Here is a 17935-nt window from a genome sequence, read left to right as displayed (position 1 = left end):
ACTCCACCACCATACCTGAATTGGACAGGTGTGTATTTGTCATTTAAAAGTGGTTAAATGATGTATTTTCTCTGCATTGTTGTCAGCTAGCTCAGCTATCCGATTTACATCATTTCATTCTCATGTCGAGATCTTACAATAATGTGTCTTCCCATTAAGCTTTCCTCACAAATCTTGGGGACCCTCCTCCAGCAGACAGTTGTGTACTTGTGAAACATAAAGTGTGTCTCTTGAAAGATGGAATTTGGTGCAAATATTTCATATTATCGAACATTAAACCGAGCTTGACAGTCACATACTTCTCTAAAAGCTTCATTGCTTTAAGCCTCATTTAAGAACTCAAAAGAGACGACTGACATCTGCTGGTCAAATAACACTGGTCTACAGCCAAAATGCTTCTGAAATAAAGACGGTCAAACCTTAGTCATTTTGGGCCAAGGAGAATGAAAATGTTTGAAATTGTTGGCTGCAGTTTTAAGAAATGCTACTACTGTGCTACTAAGGATTTGCAGATTTTTAACGTTACAAAAAGAGAACAGGTGAAATATTATAGTCAGAGAAACATAAAAAAAGACCTATGTTTATAATTTTTCATGAAAACTCTACTGTTAACACAAGGTACTGCAGGTACTGGTGCCACATGTTGCTGCATCCACCACACAACAGAACCACCCCAGATCTATTCCCACCTCTTGAAAGTACACTGAAAAAAGAGAATGTTTGAACCAACTTAAAAAAGTGTTACAATTTGTAAAAACCTGAATGAATTAAGTTGTTTAAGTTTGAAAGTTAAATCAACTCTAACTTACAAACATAAGTTCACACAACTTAATCCATTCAGGAATTTTACAAATTGTAACACTTTAAGTTGGTTCAAACATTCTCTTTTTTCAGTGTAATCATCTATCTGCCATAGCCAGGTGAAACATGGGCACCCACCATGGACTTCCCTAGTTGCTGTGTTCCTCAATACTTTGGCATGTGCATTTTGGAACATGCAGAGAACTCGCCACATAGTTAAAATGTTGCAGCTAACCCACCCTCACAATGAAAGTGACACTCCTCATCTGAGCCTCCCCAACACCCCTTTTCCACAGGGAACCGCTCTGTTACGTTTGCCGACGATACAAAAAAAAGTGCAACTACAGGATGAAACTACTTACTTCAGCTTACCTCCTAACAGGCTAGCTTATAAACTGCAGACCTGGCAACATGCCCAAAAATGAAAGTAAGGAGCTGTGTCCTCAGCGAGAACCACAACAAATATTGCTTCTGCTTCAAATTTTTTACAACGATGGCGCTGGATCAAACAGGTTTCAGGCTGAACTCACTAGGAATACCCCGTTTAAAAACATCAGAACATGATTAAAGCTATTAAGACTACAAATACCTGAGTGTTGCCACGCACTAGCATGATTTTGCATACTGGGCTGAAACTTTTGAACAGTTTGAAAATTTGACCCTAATTTCAAAACAGGAGCCGGTGATGGCTGTAACTACTACGTACACCAAGTTCGTTCATTAAAACGTCCAATTCTCACAACCATACAGTAAGACAGGAAGCACCAGGCGCCTCATTTAAAAAAAAAGAAAAAAACACTGTGCATGAGTCGTACGTACGTACAAACAAGAACCAAAAATGGCATACATAAAAAAATCTGACTTACAAAATTCTCTGTATGCATAGCTGAAAGGAAAATAGTCTTTATGAATCACACACTTCTTTGAACTGAGCGCATGGTGATCCACCTCATATCCCACCATCTACACGCCCACATTCAGCCACAAACGAACGGCCCATGCAAAACGCTTCATGAATATTCAAACAAATACATGAAGCCAGAAACGTGTATTTATCACGACCATCGGGTATTGCGAAGACTTTGCATCCGTCCGTCTGTCTGTGCTCAGCATAACTCCCGTCCTATTACTGCCAGAGTCTTCAAATTCACAGGGAACATTCTTGGGACACAGACATTGGACAAGTTCAAAGATGGTTTTCAAAGATTGACCTATTTAAGAGGTTTTATTTCGAGTGGCAGACAGCCAATCAGAGTAGAGTGGCACCATGACATCAGTGGCAGGTCTCTCTAAAAACTCTTCATTTATGTGTTTATATAACATATTTTTCATACCTTCTATAAAAGCAAGAGAGAAATAAACACTTGTAAAACTGAAAACGCTGTTTTTGGAACCTAATAACTCAGTTGAAGTGATTTACAAGAGCGGACGTTAGCGTGGTGATGTCACAGGCTGGTAGCTATCTTCAAACTCTGTTTCATTTGTGTGTAAATGTGACGTGTTTGTCATATATTATGTAAAGGTTATCAAGAAATAAACACTTCTAAAACTGAAAACACTGTTTTTGTACGGTAATGCTGGGGAGGAGATGGTCTAGTGGTTAAGCGTTGGGCTTGAGAATAGAAGCTCCTCTGTTCAAACACCAGCCTGACCGCAAAATCACTAAGGGCCCTTGAGCAAGGTCCTCAATCCCCTAGTTGCACTCACTACACACCCTAGTTACACACTGGGGTGTGTAGTGAGCGTCTTGCATGGCAGTGCCCTGACATCGGTGTGTGAGAGTGTTTGTGTGAATGGGTGAATGTGAGGTATAACTGTAAAGCGGTGTGAGCGTCTGATGCAGATGGAAATGCAGTCCATTTACCATTTTGTAGCGGACATGCTAACTTCTGCTAACTCAAAGCTAATTTCCACTCTTGTTGAAAGCTCATAAATGCAGCTGGTCTGCTCTGTGTCAGGCTGATCCCGTCAGATCTCAGAAGCTAAGCAGTGCAGGACCTGATTAGTACTTGGATGGGAGACCTCTTTGGAACACCAGTGGCTGTGTGTTTTTCTCCAGGTAACACTGGAGTTGCGTCAGGAAGGGCATCCGGCGTAAAACCTGTGCCAACTATCAATGCGGATCTGGTTGTATCCGCTGTGGCGACCCCGAACACAAAACGGGAGCAGCCAAATGGACAACCAATATTGAAAGCTCATAAATGTGAATATTGTTTATGGTTGATTGACTGAACGACAGAGGGAACATGTACATGTACAAAATGTAAGTAAGACAATAGGATCTTAATAATTAATGTAAATAGCTATCTCGGCATCCGTCCGTCTTGAGAGACGATGGTGTAGCCCTAGTTGGTTCCTCTGCACTTTCTGGAGTGGCTGTGAAGTCCGATCCTTGAATGGCAGTCTCTGCCGCACCTGAAGGAGGTGAAGTGAGTGGGTTTCTGGGGCTCGTGTTGGCGCTCTTTCCGCTTTCCTCTCTTGTTGATGGCGACTGATTTCCGTGTTGCCTCCGAGGCTTTTGTGCCCTGTTTGATAGAAAGACGCCAAGCGGGGCGGTTGTCTGCACAGCTCTCCCACGTCTGGACGTCGATGTTGCAGTTTTTCATGTCTCTCTTGCAGATGTCCTTGTAGCGCAGTTTTGGGCACCCTGTCGTCCTACAGCCTTCTGCCAGCTCGCCGTAGAGGAGGTCTTTGGGGATGCGGCCTGTGTCCATCCGCCTGACGCGGCCGAGCCAACGGAGCCGTCTCTCGCAAAGCATGGAATGCATGCTGCCCATGCTGGCACGTTCCAGCACCACGGTGTTGGGGATCATGTCTTGCCACTTGATCTGGAGGATGCGTCGCAGGCACCTCATGTGGAAGCTGTTTGTTTCCGCTCATGCCTTGCATAGGTGGTCCATGACTCGCTGCCATAGAGGAGAGTGCTGAGCACGCAGGCCCGTAGACTCGCATCTTGGTCTTCTCAGTGAGGTTGGAATTGTTCCACACTCGCTGGTTCAGTTTGGCCATGACTGCTGCTGCCTTGGCAATCCTGCTGTTGATTTCTGCTCGATGGACAGTGTGCTAGAGATGATAGATCCAAGGTAGATGAAGTTGTCGACCACTTCCAGGGTGTACCCATCAATGGTGATTGCTGGTGGGAGCTGGGCACCCTGTGCCATGACGTGGTTTTCTTGAGGCTGATGGTCAGACCAAACTCTTGCAGGCAGAGAGAGGCGGCTGACAAGCTGCTGGAGGCCGTCTACTGTGTGTGATGCCAAGGCTGCATCGTCAGCAAACAGCATCTCACGAATGGAACTTTGATGACCTTGGTCTTAGCGGAGTCGGGCATGTTAAAGAGCTTGCCGACGACCTGGTATGGATGTAGACACCCTCGCTGCAGTCTTGGAAGGCAAACTGGAGCAGCATGGAGAAAAAGATGCCGAACAGTGTTGGTGCGAGGACACAGCCTTGTTTCACTCCGCTGCTGACTGGAAATGCCTCGGACGTTGCGCCGTTGTAGCAGACCGTGCTGTACATGTTCTCGTGGAATGACATTACCACTGCAAGCAGGTGTGGGGGGCAGCCAATCTTCCAAGCAGGTTGAAGACCAGATGAAATGCCTTTGTTAGATCGATAAAGGCGATGTAAAGTGGCATCTGCTGCTCCTGACACTTCTCCTGCAGCTGGCGTAGTGAAAAGATTATGTCCACTGTTGACACTGGCCCTGAAGCCACACTGGGACTCGGGGAAGATGCGGGTGGCGAGAGGTTGCAGGCGCGCCAGCGCGACACGGGCAAACGCTTTGCCAACAATGCTGAGGAGGGAGATGCCCCGGTAATTGTTGCAGTCGCTGCGGTCTCCTTTGTTCTTATACAGGGTGACGATGTTCGCGTCCCGCATATCCTGGGGGATGTAGCCCTGTTCCCAGCAGAGGCAAAGTAGGTCGCAGTGGCTGAAGTAGTGCAGGTTTCCCGCTGTTGAGGACCTCTGGTGGTATGCCATCGCTTCCAGGGGCCATAATCGCTTCCAGGGGCCATATATATATATATTTATAAAGACAACAATGCTCATACGGTCAAGGCTATTTTAGCATTGTGTTATATTTTTGTTACAGCCCTATTTCAAAATTGAGTAAATTAACTTTTCCCTCAAAATTCTGCACAGAATATCCCATAATGACATTAGATTTTTGCAAATTTCTTAGAATAAAAAAAGAAATCACGTGTACGTAAGTATTCACAGCCTTTGCCATGAAGCTCAAAATTGAGCTCATGTGCATCCCGTTTCCACTGATCATCATTGAGATGTTCCTACAGCTTAATTGGAGTCCACCTGGGGTAAATTCAGTTGATTGGTCATGATTTAGAAAGACCCACACCTGTCTACATATAAGGTCTTACAGTTGACAGCATGTCAGAGCACAAATCAAGCATGAAGTCAAAGGAATTGTCTGTAGACCGAGACAGGATTGTCTTGAGGCACAAATCTGGGGAAGGGTACAGAAACATTTCTGCTGCTTTGAAGGTCCCAATGAGCACAGCGGCCTCCATCATCTGCAAATGGAAGATGTTTGGATCTACCAGGACTCTTCCTAGAGTTGCCCCCCCAGTCTAAACTGAGTTACTGGGGGAGAAGGGCCTTTGTCAAAGAGGTGACCAAGAACCTGATGGGCACTCTGTCAGAGCTCCAGCATTCCTCTGTGGAGAAAGGAGAAAATTCCAGGACAATCATCGCTGCAGCAATCCACCAATCAGGCCTGTATGGTAGAGTGGCCAGACGGAAGACACTCCTAAGTAAAAGGCACATGGCAGCCCACCCGCAGTTTGCCAAAAGCCACCTGAAGGACTCTCAGACCAGGAAAAACAAAATTCTCTGGTCTGAAGAGACAAAGATTGAACTCTTTGGTGTGAATGTCAGCCGACATGTTTGGAGGAAACCAGGCACCATCCCTACAGTGAAGCCTGGTGGTGGCAGCATCATGCTGTGGGGATTTTTCAGCAGCTGCAACATAAAATGTGGAAACAGTGAAGTGCCGTGAAAACTTTCTGGATGCCCTGTAGGTGGCGATGATGCACTTAACAGTAGTTTAGAACCAAATCCTTCACAATGACCTAGTATATAACCTATGGTCCTGCATGTTTCCTCTTAATTTTGACATCACACTTGCCTGTCAGTAGTCCCAGAATGCTTTGTGTTGCTGTGACATGCTGCTGTCTTCATCTTCAAGATAAAATCTCTCCTCATAAAATTTGAGCTACAAAAATAACTTGTGCGTTTGAATAGAAAATTGCAGGAGGAAACTTCACGTCAGTACAGCAGGCAGCATCTTGTCCAAAATTTGTCCATATTCACCTTAAAATTTCAAAAACAGAACCATTCCCCTGCCAGTACCACCAACGTGTCCTGGTTTTCTACAAAATTCCCTGGTTGCTATCAATGACCTGAATGAGGGAGTCAAAGGTCTTCTTCTGGTGGTGCTCCGGGATGATTTCGGTGAGAAGAGCATACTCGCTCTGGGCCAGCTTCACAAAGGCACTGATACAATGAATGTAGGAGTCCGTCTCGATGTCCAGCACATCGTCCTTTCCTGAGAAGCACAGGATGAAAAATTAAGTCAGAGAATCAAATATGGGTTTGGGTTTGGCCCTGGTCATGTGACAAGTAGACAAAAGCAATTAGAGTTTGTGTGTTAACCCTCAAAAATGTGTTTGTTGGCAGACCACAACAACTATAAGGACTCCTCACTCCTCAGGCTTTGACATGTTCCTGCTGTCATTACATCAGATTTTAAAATAACCATAATCTGACTTCTTAAACAAAGTACTATTTAATTTGAATAATTTGCCACCTGAATCTCAAAGTGAAAACAAATCATCCTTTGACAAGTCAGAGGACGGACATGCGATTATTTCACTGAACTGGGACTTTGTTTACACCAATCATTAAGAAATACACACTGTGTGACTGTACGGTAACACCGTCTCTTGCATCCTCAAAAACTGAGCAAACTACAACCCCATTGTGTAAAATGTAAATAAAAACAGGATACAATGATTTGCAAATCCCCTTCAACCTATATTCAATTGATTACACCACAAAGACAAAATATTTAATGTTCAAACTGATCAACGTTGCTGTTTTTGTGCAAATATTTGCTCATTTTGAGATGGATGCCTGCAACATGTTTCAAAAAAGCTGGGACAGTGGTATGTTTACCACTGTGTTACATCACCTTACCTTCTAACAACACTCAATAAGCGTTTGGGAACTGAGGATGCTAACTGTTGAGGCTTTGAAGGTGGAATTCTTTCCCATTCTTCCTTGATGTACGACTTCAGTGGTTAAACAGTCCGGGGTCTCCGTTGTCGTATTTTGCGCTTCATAATGTGCCACACATTTTCAATGGGCAACAGGTCTGGACTGCAGGCAGGCCAGTCTAGTACCTGCACTCTTTTACTACGAAGCCACGCTGTTGTAACACGTGCAGAATGTGTTTTGGCATTGTCTTGCTGAAATAAGCAGGGACGTCCCTGAAAAAGACGTTGCTTGGATGGCAGCATGTGTTGCTCCAAAACCTGGATGTACCTTTCAGCATTGATGGTGCCATCACAGATGTGTAATTTGCCCATGCCATGGGCACTAACACACCCCCATATCATCACAGATGCTGGCTTTTGAACTTTGCGCTGGTAATAATCTGGATGGTCTTTTCCCTCTTTTGTCCTGAGGACACAACGTCCATGATTTACAAAACAATTTGAAATGTGGACTCATCAGACCACAGCACACTTTTCCACTTTGCGTCTGTCCATTTCTAATGAGCTCGAGCCCAGAGAAGGTGGCGGTGTTTCTGGATGTTGTTGATGTATGGCTTTCACTTTGCATGGTAGAGTTTTAACTTGCACTTGTAGATGTAGTGACAAACTGTGTTAACCGACAATGGTTTTCTGAAGTGGTCCTGAGCCCACGCGGTGAGATCATTTACACGATGTCTGTTTTTATTGCAGTGCCACTTGAGGGATCGAAGGTCACGGGCATTCAGTGTTGGTTCTCAGCCTTGCCGCTTACATGTAGAAAGTTATCCAGATTCTCTGAATCTTCTGATTATATTATGGACTGTAGATGATGGAATCCCTATATTCTCTGCAATTAAACCTTGAGAAACATTGTTCTTAAACTGTTGGACTATTTTTTCATGCAGTTGTTCACAAAGTGGTGATCCTCGCCCCATCTTTGCTTGTGAACAGCTGAGACTTTTCGGGATGCTCCTTTTATACCCAATCATGACACTCACCTGTTTCCAATTAACCTGTTCACCTGTGGAATGTTCCAAACAGGTGTTCTTTGAGCATTCATCAAATTTCCCAGTCTTTTGTTACCACTGTCCCAGCTTTTTTGAAATATGTTGCAGGCATCCATTTCAAAATGAGCAAATATTTGCTCAAAAACAATAAAGTTTATCAGTTTGAACATACAAATATCTTGTCTTTGTGGTGCATTCAATTGAATACAGGTTGAAGGATTTGCAAATCCAACTTCCCAACTTCATTGGAATTGGGGTTGCAGAACAGAAACAAACCATCAAACCGTTATAACAGTCCATGTCTGACTGAAGAGACTGTGTACATTTGATTGTTGCTGAACTGGTCACAGCTTGATGATGTGAAGGAGGTTTGTTTCCTGCTGTGCTGAAGAGTTTCTCAGGTTGTCCTCTATCTCAGGGTCAAAGGTCAGACTGATGCTGTGTCTCAGCGTTAAGATTAAACTGGCACCCGAAGAAACTGTTTGGTTTGTCTTAGTGACCCTGGTCACAGACTCTCGTGTCTGCAGAGGAAGGATAAATACCCACTACCAGGAACGTGCATCTGGCATCTGGGTTTTCCTGAGCTCTCTCTGAGCAGGTCAAATTTTTCCTTAACACATGATACAGAAACAGAGAACGGTATTAAAAAGAAGACTCAAATTCTGGTTTGGAGTTTTGATTCTCTCAGTTTTTGAAAACAAACTGTTTTGAACAGATTTAACACGCTTCTTTGAATGATTTAACCAACGCCAAGAAACTTAATATTCTATCAGTCTCCTGATGTCTACAGTCAACCGACTGTAAAAGTGATGTGACATTGTGTTAACGTAAAGGTTGTGCAAACTATTACATTTTTAAATTTAGTTTTAAATGATGTTGGAGTGATACAGTTTCACTTCAAACATTAAGGGCCTGATTTAAATGATAACACGGGATACAAAGTGCATAGCGATGTGCCCAACTCCATGATACTAGTTAAACCGTGCACGAGTGCACACACATTATGAACCCGCCTATTTAAGGTGTATCTATCTGAACGTGGGGCCACATAAACTCCTGATTAAGTCCGATGGGCACATAATGAGTGCAAATTCATTTGTTACTGAAGCAGTTCTTCCATTGTCGATTTCTGACACTCAGATAACGCTCATGCACCGTGTTCCAGAACCTGAGGGGCTGGCGCGTCACCACTTTAGGTCAGTTTTCACTTACTCACTCTGCTAATTTTTTTTCAACAAATGCAATTGCCGCTGGTTTGGAGATCTTCCTAAGAGTACAAAAGGTTGCAGCAGACAAGCATAATTGAATTTATCTGTATGCTTTTGTGCAGTTGTCTTTGCCCCACCACTTGCTGAGCCCTTGGCTCATATTTATTCTGAACGTTTTGATCAGCGTCGGTCTCACCTGTGCAGGAACGCCCTGTAAGCTTCTGACACCACTTTCTTCTGTGCCTGGCGGATGAAGTCTCGCTGCTCCTTGTCCGGGATGGCCCAACCCTTCTGGGTCTTACACAGCTCTTCCAAGCCCTCATTAAAGCCCTGTGAGTGACGGAGCAGAGCAACGGGTCAGATCTACTCTGTCACAGAGACATTTACTCACATCAAACACTTCAAGTGGAACTTTAAGAGGTCAGCTATAAAAGTGACATTTTCATGAAGAATATAATTTTGGTTTTATCCTGTCAGAGACACTGATACAGAACAGCTCAGTTAACAGGTTTGGAGGGGTTGCTCGTGCACGTGAAAACATTTCTCACCTACAGGTGCTCGAGTAGATCCTGCATCAGTGACAAAGCCAAGATTAAAGGTTTTTATCCTGATCAATACAATAAAGGAGTCGGTCACTTTCTAACAACTGACACAAAACCTTTTAAAACTTAAGAAAATTAGTTGGTTTCAAGGTTAGACTGTATCAGGTTCCAAAATTAAAATATTCGGTGACCAGAGGATTTTTTTCAACTTGCACATTTTTCAAAACAGCTATTTCATGAAAATATCAAACCGGCTCCTTGGGCTTACATGTAGGACACTGATATTACGTGTATCTGGCATAAAATGGACGCGAATTCAGTTCTGTACAACAAAAAAAAAGTGCTTAAAAATAACTTTCAAACAACTACAAATTCCGACAACTTCACATTTTTAGTCCTTATATAGGCCCTGAATTCCGTATCATGAAGTGGATGAGGTTCTACGAATCCTCCTGGATGGAACTCGGCGCAGAGCACAGACAGCCTACCAATCATTTATTCACCAAATGATTTTACAGAAAAACAAAAAGGGCAACCAGCCAATCACTTAAATCCTCTACAAGTCTGCCAAATTAGAGAAGGACTTAAAAATTTAAAGCCCTCTGAGAAGTGATGTCACAGGAAAGTGAAAAAGTGTTGGTCGCGCTCTTGGTCGTGTTGCCGTCTGCTTTAGACTAACCACAACCTTCATCCTCAGCTCAGTAGATGCATCCGTCATAGCAGGTATTTGGGCATCACCCGCTTCCTTAACACGACTCTCTCCTACCAGGTTCTGCTCCTTGCCTTCACACTGCTCAGTACCACTGCTGCAGCCTCTGGATCTCCAGTTTCAACAGACGCTTCCTTCTACTGATGTTGGAACTGTTAGAACAAATGTGCTTCTTGGTCAGTGTGGAGGTTGGTCTTCTGTTCATCCACAGTTCCCACAGACAGACTGCCTTTCTGCAAGGTCCTTTAAAAAAACCTTTAAATGAATAAAATGAGACCAACTCCTTCAACTGTAATTCATTCTGAAGCTGATTCCATGCAGAAGGTGCTGCAAAATTAAAAGCCTTTTTGCCAAAGACAGTGCAGGCTTTAGGGACAGTCAATAAAAACAGATCCTGTGAATGTAGGTGATACGTCCCTGCAGGCCTTGGGAGAATGTAAGTGTTCAAATAAGGAGAAAGAAGCCCAAGTACTGCCTTATAAATAAAAATGCCAGTGAATCCAACGCCGAATGGAGAGGGAGAACCAACCAACCAACCCGAAAGTACAGCAAACAGTGACGAGTGAGAGATTTTAAGTTTGTAATAAATCTCAAGGCTCCATGAAACACAGAGTCCAAGGCATGAAGACAATGGCAGTTTGAATGCATGTATAAAATATCACCATAGTCCAAGACAGACAAGAATGTTGCATTTACAAGTTGCTTTCTTGCTTCAAAAGATAACCAGGACTTGATTTAAAAAAAACCCTAATATCAATTTAAATTTTTTATTGGTCAATGGTGATGTCCAAATATTTGTAATGTGACACTTCTTCAATTTCAATACTAGAGAGTGTACAAATGGTTGGGACATTGTTTTTAGTTGATTTTCCAAGAGTGAAGGTCATGGCTTTAGTTTTTTTAGAGTTTAAAACCAGTTTTAAAGTAGCCAGATTGTGTTGCAAAATGTTAAAAGCAGACTGTAAATTTGAAATTGCTTGACCTAATGTGGGCTCAGAACAATAAAGAACAGTGTCATCAGCATAGTAATGCTAATTTGCATTTTTTACATTATTGCAGAGGTTGTTTGTATAATAACAAAAAGAAGAAGCCCAAGGACTGAGCCTTAGGGCACACCTTTTGAAATATTTAGGGAGGCAGAAGTGAGGCCATCTGCCTGTACACGCTGTGCTCTCCCTGACAGGTAACTGTTGAGCCATCCCACTGCTTGTTCTGATAGTCCAATGGAGGTAAGCCTTTGAAAAAGTATTTTATGGTCCACTGTGTCAAAACCTGTGTCCAAGAACATCTTGTTCCAGTGGCCCACCTCCCAACCGTGTGTCCTGGTTTCTCAACAACTGATGCAGACCTTGTTAACTCGGGTGACGCCTGAGCTGGTATGGCTTTATTTATTTGAGCCTCGCTCATTATATCAAGGTAGGCTGTGGGGGTAGCATGGGGGGGGGGGGGGGTCTAGCTTGGAGACTAGGCATGTGGAGATTAATTGATACGAATCGGTATCTAGATAAAAAGGTGCGCGATGTGAGTGCATCGATTCATTCGGTGTGCATCAATGCAACTGATGGCTTGAATCTTGGTGCATCGCTCGCTGCCTGCATGCATTGATTTTTCAAGGCACACTGAATGCACCACGGATGGTTCGGAAAACCGAGAGGGGCCATTGTTTTTGATGGTGTCCATTGAGAAAAGGATCATTTCTCTACGTTGATTGCAGACTGCAGCAGGTCTGCTTGAAGCCTGAAGCAACGAAGCAGCTTTCAACCCGCTGTTCACTGGTTCTTTGCTTTGCTGGTTTTCAGATGTGGCAAGTACACTGGCGTGAGCACCGCCCGGTACATAAACTGAAGTTGTCCATCAGGGAAAGGAAAATAAAAATACTACTAATAATAATATCCTCTGTTTTGTGGGACTAAGTGCACAGCTCCAAAGAGCCACGCAGATTTCAGTCGGAATTAATAACTTCAGAGCGAATCACAGTTTTAAATCAAATGACACCTCTTTCCAAATGTTATAATACAAACAACAAACTACAACCAACCAAACCCAGGGTTTTCCCCCCAAAAATGAGATGTCCTGCATTTTTTATGCATTACATCCTGATGTGCAGTGCAGCCGGCTGAAGAGCTCAACTCAGAGACTATGGAGTTACATTTGTGTCATTAATATCTGAAGGGAACTGCTTTTGACAAAAACTACATTTTGTTTATTTCTATTTCTGTTCACAGATCAAGGATCCATCATGTACATCAAGGATCCAGTGACCATGTACAGATTTTATTAATTTTTAACAGTGACTAATTTCAGATTTATTTACTTTAAGACAATAAAATGTTGACATAGAAAACCTCTAAAGCCTACTTTTAGTAAACAGAAAATTCACAGAGGCATTAATAAGGGAATCGATAAAGAATCGGATTCATAAGCGGAATCGATAATGGCCACCGGACATAAAATCTTATCAGTACCCATCCCTAATTCATATCGCACCAAATCGGGAACAGGGGTCAATCATATCGCATCATATCGTCAGTATTGTCATGTATGACAATATGTATCGTTATCGCTGGTAGTGTATCGAGGGTGTGTATTGAATCGTTGTCAGTCATCATTGTCATAAGATTCACATGCCTACTGGGGACCCTTACTGGATGGATGTGTGTCCTGACCGGGGTTTAAACCCATGATGTGCTGTTGCAAAGGCCACTGTCCAGCTTTATATATATATATTAGTATGGACTACTAGATGCCAGATGCTCACCTTGAATTTATCTTTGATCACCTGCCGCTCTTTATCTTTCAGCTGGAAGAAATACACGACACACACAGTCAGACAAACACAAACATTCACCACAAACAGGGAAAGAAAAAGAATTTCCTCTGGAACACAGTGTGGCCACATCACATCTCAGGAAGGACCAACTCAAGTTTTTTTTATTAAACATTTAAAATCACATTATTTTCAGATGAAGGAAAACACTTGAAATCTTGAACAGAGTGAGGGGACCTGAATGTGATATAAACAAACAAACAAACAAACAACAAACAAACAAACCAGGCCAATGTGAACAGTTTAAACTTTTGGAACAGCCCCAGAACACATGGAAAGCCACATACACCCTGAAGTGTCAAAGTGTCAAACATTGATTTTGCATGTGACCTCCTGGTGGCGCTGCAGCCTCTAAGTACATTTGCTGAAGCGACACCAGTTCAGATGTCCTTGTGTGTCAAAAACAACAAGCACATAAGAAGCCGACACTTATAGAGCCACAAAACGTTTTAAGATTTAAGGCATGAAAAGAATTTTCTTTGGCACCACTATAATATTATTTATTCGCCTTTAAGTAGGAGATTCATAATGTGACATTACCAATACAATCAAAATTCACTTTGTCTAGAAAATTTTTTTTTATAAAAGTTCCCCTGAAGGGTAAATTGTCAAAGAAACAGGCGGCCTTGAACTACCTACAGCAGTGAGGGTCAAGACCAATACAGCTAATAACAGAGACGTCATAGATCACGTGGGGGCTTCCCCAGAATTGTGTGAGGGATTCTGGGAAGGACACGTGTGACAGCCAATCAGAGTAGAGACGGTACCATGATGTCACTGGCTGATCTCTCTGGCTACTAAATCAACATGGTGGAAAACCCTCCAAAACAGCTGCGTTTCTCATATACATATCACGTCTCATATGGGTGAGTGTGTGTGTGTGTGTGTGAGATGGTCTAGTGGTTAGGTTTGAGACCAGAAGATCCTCGGTTTCAAATCCCAGCCTGACTGAAAATCAGTAAGAGCCCTTGGGCAAGGTCTTTATTCCCCAATTGCTCCCATTGTGTAGTGAGCGCCTTGTATGGCAGCACCCTCACATTGGGGTGACTGTGAGGCATTAGTGTTAAAGCGCTTTGAGCGTCTGATGCAGATGGAAAAGTGTTATATACAATCCTAATTCCAATGAAGTTGGGACATTGTGTAAATGTAAATAAAACAGAATACAATGATTTGCAAATCCTCTTCAACCTATATTCAATTGAATACCACCACAAAGACAAGATCTTTAATGTTCAACCTGAAAAACTGTTTTTGTGCAAATATTTGCTCATTTTAAAATGGATGCCTGCAACATGTTTCAAAAAAGCTGGGACAGTGCTATGTTTACCACTGTGTTACATCACCTTTACTTCTAACAACAATCAATAAGCGTTTGGGAACTGAGGACACTAATTGTTGAAGCTTTGTAGGTGGAATTCTTTCCCGTTCTTGCTTGATGTACGACTTCAGTTGTTCAACAGTCCGGGGTCTCCGTTGTCGTATTTTGCTTTTCATAATGCGCCACACATTTTCAATGGCCAACAGGTCTGGACTGCAGGCAGGACAGTCTAGTACCCCCATTCCTTTACTATGAAGCCACACTTTTGTAACACGTGCAGAATGTGTTTTGGCATTGTCTTGCTGAAATAAGCAGGGACGTCCCTGAAAAAGACGTTGCTTGGATGGCAGCATGTGTTGCTCCAAAACCTGGATGTACCTTTCAGCATTGATGGTGCCATCACAGATGTGTAAGTTGCCCATGTCATGGGCATTAACACACCCCCATACCATCACAGATTGCTGGCTTTTGAACTTTGTGCTGGTACCAACCTGGAGGTTCTTTTTCCCTCTTTTGTCCGGAGGACACAACGTCCCATGATTTCCAAAAACAATTTGAAATGTGGACTCATCAGACCACAGCACACTTTCCACTTTGCATCTTTCCATTTCAAATGAGCTCAGGCCCAGAGCAGGCGCTGGCGTTCTGGATGTTGTTGATGTACGGCTTTCGCTTTGCATGGTAGAGTTTTAACTGTTCACTGTAGATGTAGCGACGAACTGTGTTAACTGCAATGGTTTTCTGAAGTGTTCCTCAGCCCACGCGGTAAGATCCCTTTACACAATGATGTTAGCTTTAAATGCAGTGCCGCCTGAGGGACGAAGTTCATGGGCATTCAATGTTGGTTTTTGGCTTGCAGCTTACTTGTAGAAAGTTCTCCAGATTCTCTGAATCTTCTGATTATATTATGGACTGTAGATGATAGAATCCCTAAATTCCTTGAAATTGAACGTTGAGAAACATTGTTGTTATTAAACTGTTGGACTATGTTTTCATGCAGTTGTTCACAAAGTGGTGATCCTCACCTCATCTTTGCTTGAGACTTTTGGGGATGCTCCTTTTATACCCAATCATTAGTGTCCTCAGTTCCCAAATGCTTATTGAGTGTTGTTAGAAGGAAAGGTGATTTAACACAGTGGTAAACATACCACTGTCCCAGCTTTTCTGAAATGTGTTGCAGGCATCCATTTCAAAATGAGCAAATATTTGCACAAAAACAATAAAGTTTATCAGTTTGAACATTAAATATCTTGTCTTTACAGTGTATTCAATTGAATAAAGGTTGAAGAGCATTTGCAAATCATTGTGTTCTGTTTTTATTAACATTTACACAACGTAGCACTTCATTAGAAGTGGGGTTGTAAATGCAGTCTATTTACATAAAAAGCAAAAAAATAAACACTTCTAAATCAGAAAGCGCTGTTTTTGTAACCTGATAACACCTCTAAAGTGATGTACAAGACATATCACGGACGTCAGCTTGCATGCTACGTGCACACGCATCACCTACAGTAAAAGGTAACTTCCGGTCTTTTCAAAAGCTCATGCATGAGCACACACACATCCTCCTGCAGACGCAGTTGACAAGTAAAAAAATATATTTGTCATGGATTTCCCCCCCACAGATAAATCTGTTCTCTTTATTAAAATGAGCTGTAATTTTCCAAAATGTTTCTAAAATGAACAGACATTATCGTGCTTGGATGTCAGTTGAGGCAAACTTTTGTCAGTTTAGTGAACTTGAAGGGCCTTAGAGCTTTAAGTTTCAAAATTATTCTGCAGTGAGGTTTGACTCTGACCTTGACGCCGGGTTGGAAAACAGGCATGTTCGGTCTGTTAGGTGCTCCGTGACCTTTGACCAGCTACAAAAGCGAGAAAAAACATGAGGTCAGTGCGAGTTTAGAGTCCAAACATCGAAGACGGAGGTCCACTGCGACCGGTCTACCTGTGCTGGTAGGTCTGAATCTGCTGCTCGATCAGCTCCCTGTAGGAGGTCTCAGCGTTTTTCTGGGTCACCGTCACCAGCTGGATCAGTTCAGACCTGAACACATTCAAATCCAGAATTTACATATGACACAACAGACCCACACATGTGAGACCAAGACCCGGTTGTTAAAAATAACAGACTCTGTTTCGGTTTGTTCCATCAGTCTGTTGATACCTGAAGCTGTTTGTCTGTCAGGCTTTTGGTCCAAATCATGCACTTTGAGCACTTTACCACAATAAAACCTGCAGAGTGTAAAGTCAGACAGAGCTAGCGGGTGACGCTTTAAAGAACAGACAGGAAGGCACCTCACCTTATCTACAGTTAGTTAAATCAGCACAATGGGACAACTGTGAAGAGGACGATTTTGTGAAATATTTTCAGGTACAAGTGCCAGAAGACACGTGGGACGATGAGAGTTTGGTCTTTCCCCATTCATTCAACTTAATGGAAATGTGAGTCATCTGTGGTGACACAGAACAGAACCATAAAACAGTGGCAGTGACAGTAATAGTGGCAACAGCACACAACCACAAAGACTGTGTCCATGGCAACAACAAGGACAACAATAAGAGAGAGAGAGACAGAAAAACGACACACAGACCATCAGCACCCAGGTCTCACACCAGGATAACAGCTGTGTCCCAGAAATATGCAGACTAAAGTGGATGATGCTGAGGTGTTGCATCCATACAACATGGCCTCTGAACTGAGACCCGCCCCGCGCAGGGCCTCGCAGACCAGCCATCCAACAAAATAATTCCCCGAATCCCCCGACAGTCAGTGGACACAAACCAGCAGTTCCAACATCGAGCAGATCCCAGAATCCCACAGAGACAATGGGTAAATACGCTTCCCAGAACTGAGGTAACGCCCCCACACACCACCAGATGTCCTGGGTCGAGGCTCCCACACCACGGTGCAGGGTAGAAACAACCCGCACCACAGCCCAGAGGGAGCCCTGACAGCCGCGCAGCACGCCAGACCCCAACCCGCACGACACTGGAGTTCAGCTTTGGTTTGTTTTCTTGTGGTGGTGCAGCAGACACTACGTTTGGAAACACAAACATGAGCACTTCCACGTCACTGAATATATCCTGGATGTCATTTACATCCTTCAGTGGAGTGGAACTCAAGGATGAAGGAATGAACTGTACCTACTTCTCCAGGGACTTGAGATGTAGTTGTAGTTGTTGTGCAGGAAAATGGCACTCAGCGCCGCAACGTCGTACACCTTGGACTTGCTGAGCAGATTCAGCTG

At 43.2% G+C, this 17935-nt stretch overlaps 1 protein-coding gene and 1 long non-coding RNA gene across 2 annotated transcripts in view; both read right to left on the bottom strand.

Annotated features, from left to right (window-relative positions):
* The window catches only part of exoc7 (exocyst complex component 7), an 88336-nt gene that overhangs the window by 31556 nt on the left and 38845 nt on the right, over positions 1 to 17935 (bottom strand).
* Positions 9594 to 17928, bottom strand: LOC117530446. Its single transcript, XR_004566366.1, has 5 exons — positions 17836 to 17928; positions 16636 to 16731; positions 16490 to 16552; positions 13304 to 13345; positions 9594 to 9624 (listed from the first exon to the last, which is right to left on the bottom strand). It is a non-coding gene; the product is annotated as an uncharacterized LOC117530446 (long non-coding RNA).

This window comes from Thalassophryne amazonica, chromosome 18, assembly GCF_902500255.1.
Source record: "Thalassophryne amazonica chromosome 18, fThaAma1.1, whole genome shotgun sequence".
Classification (NCBI taxonomy): domain Eukaryota; kingdom Metazoa; phylum Chordata; class Actinopteri; order Batrachoidiformes; family Batrachoididae; genus Thalassophryne; species Thalassophryne amazonica.
This window is presented reverse-complemented; position numbering and strand designations above follow the sequence as displayed.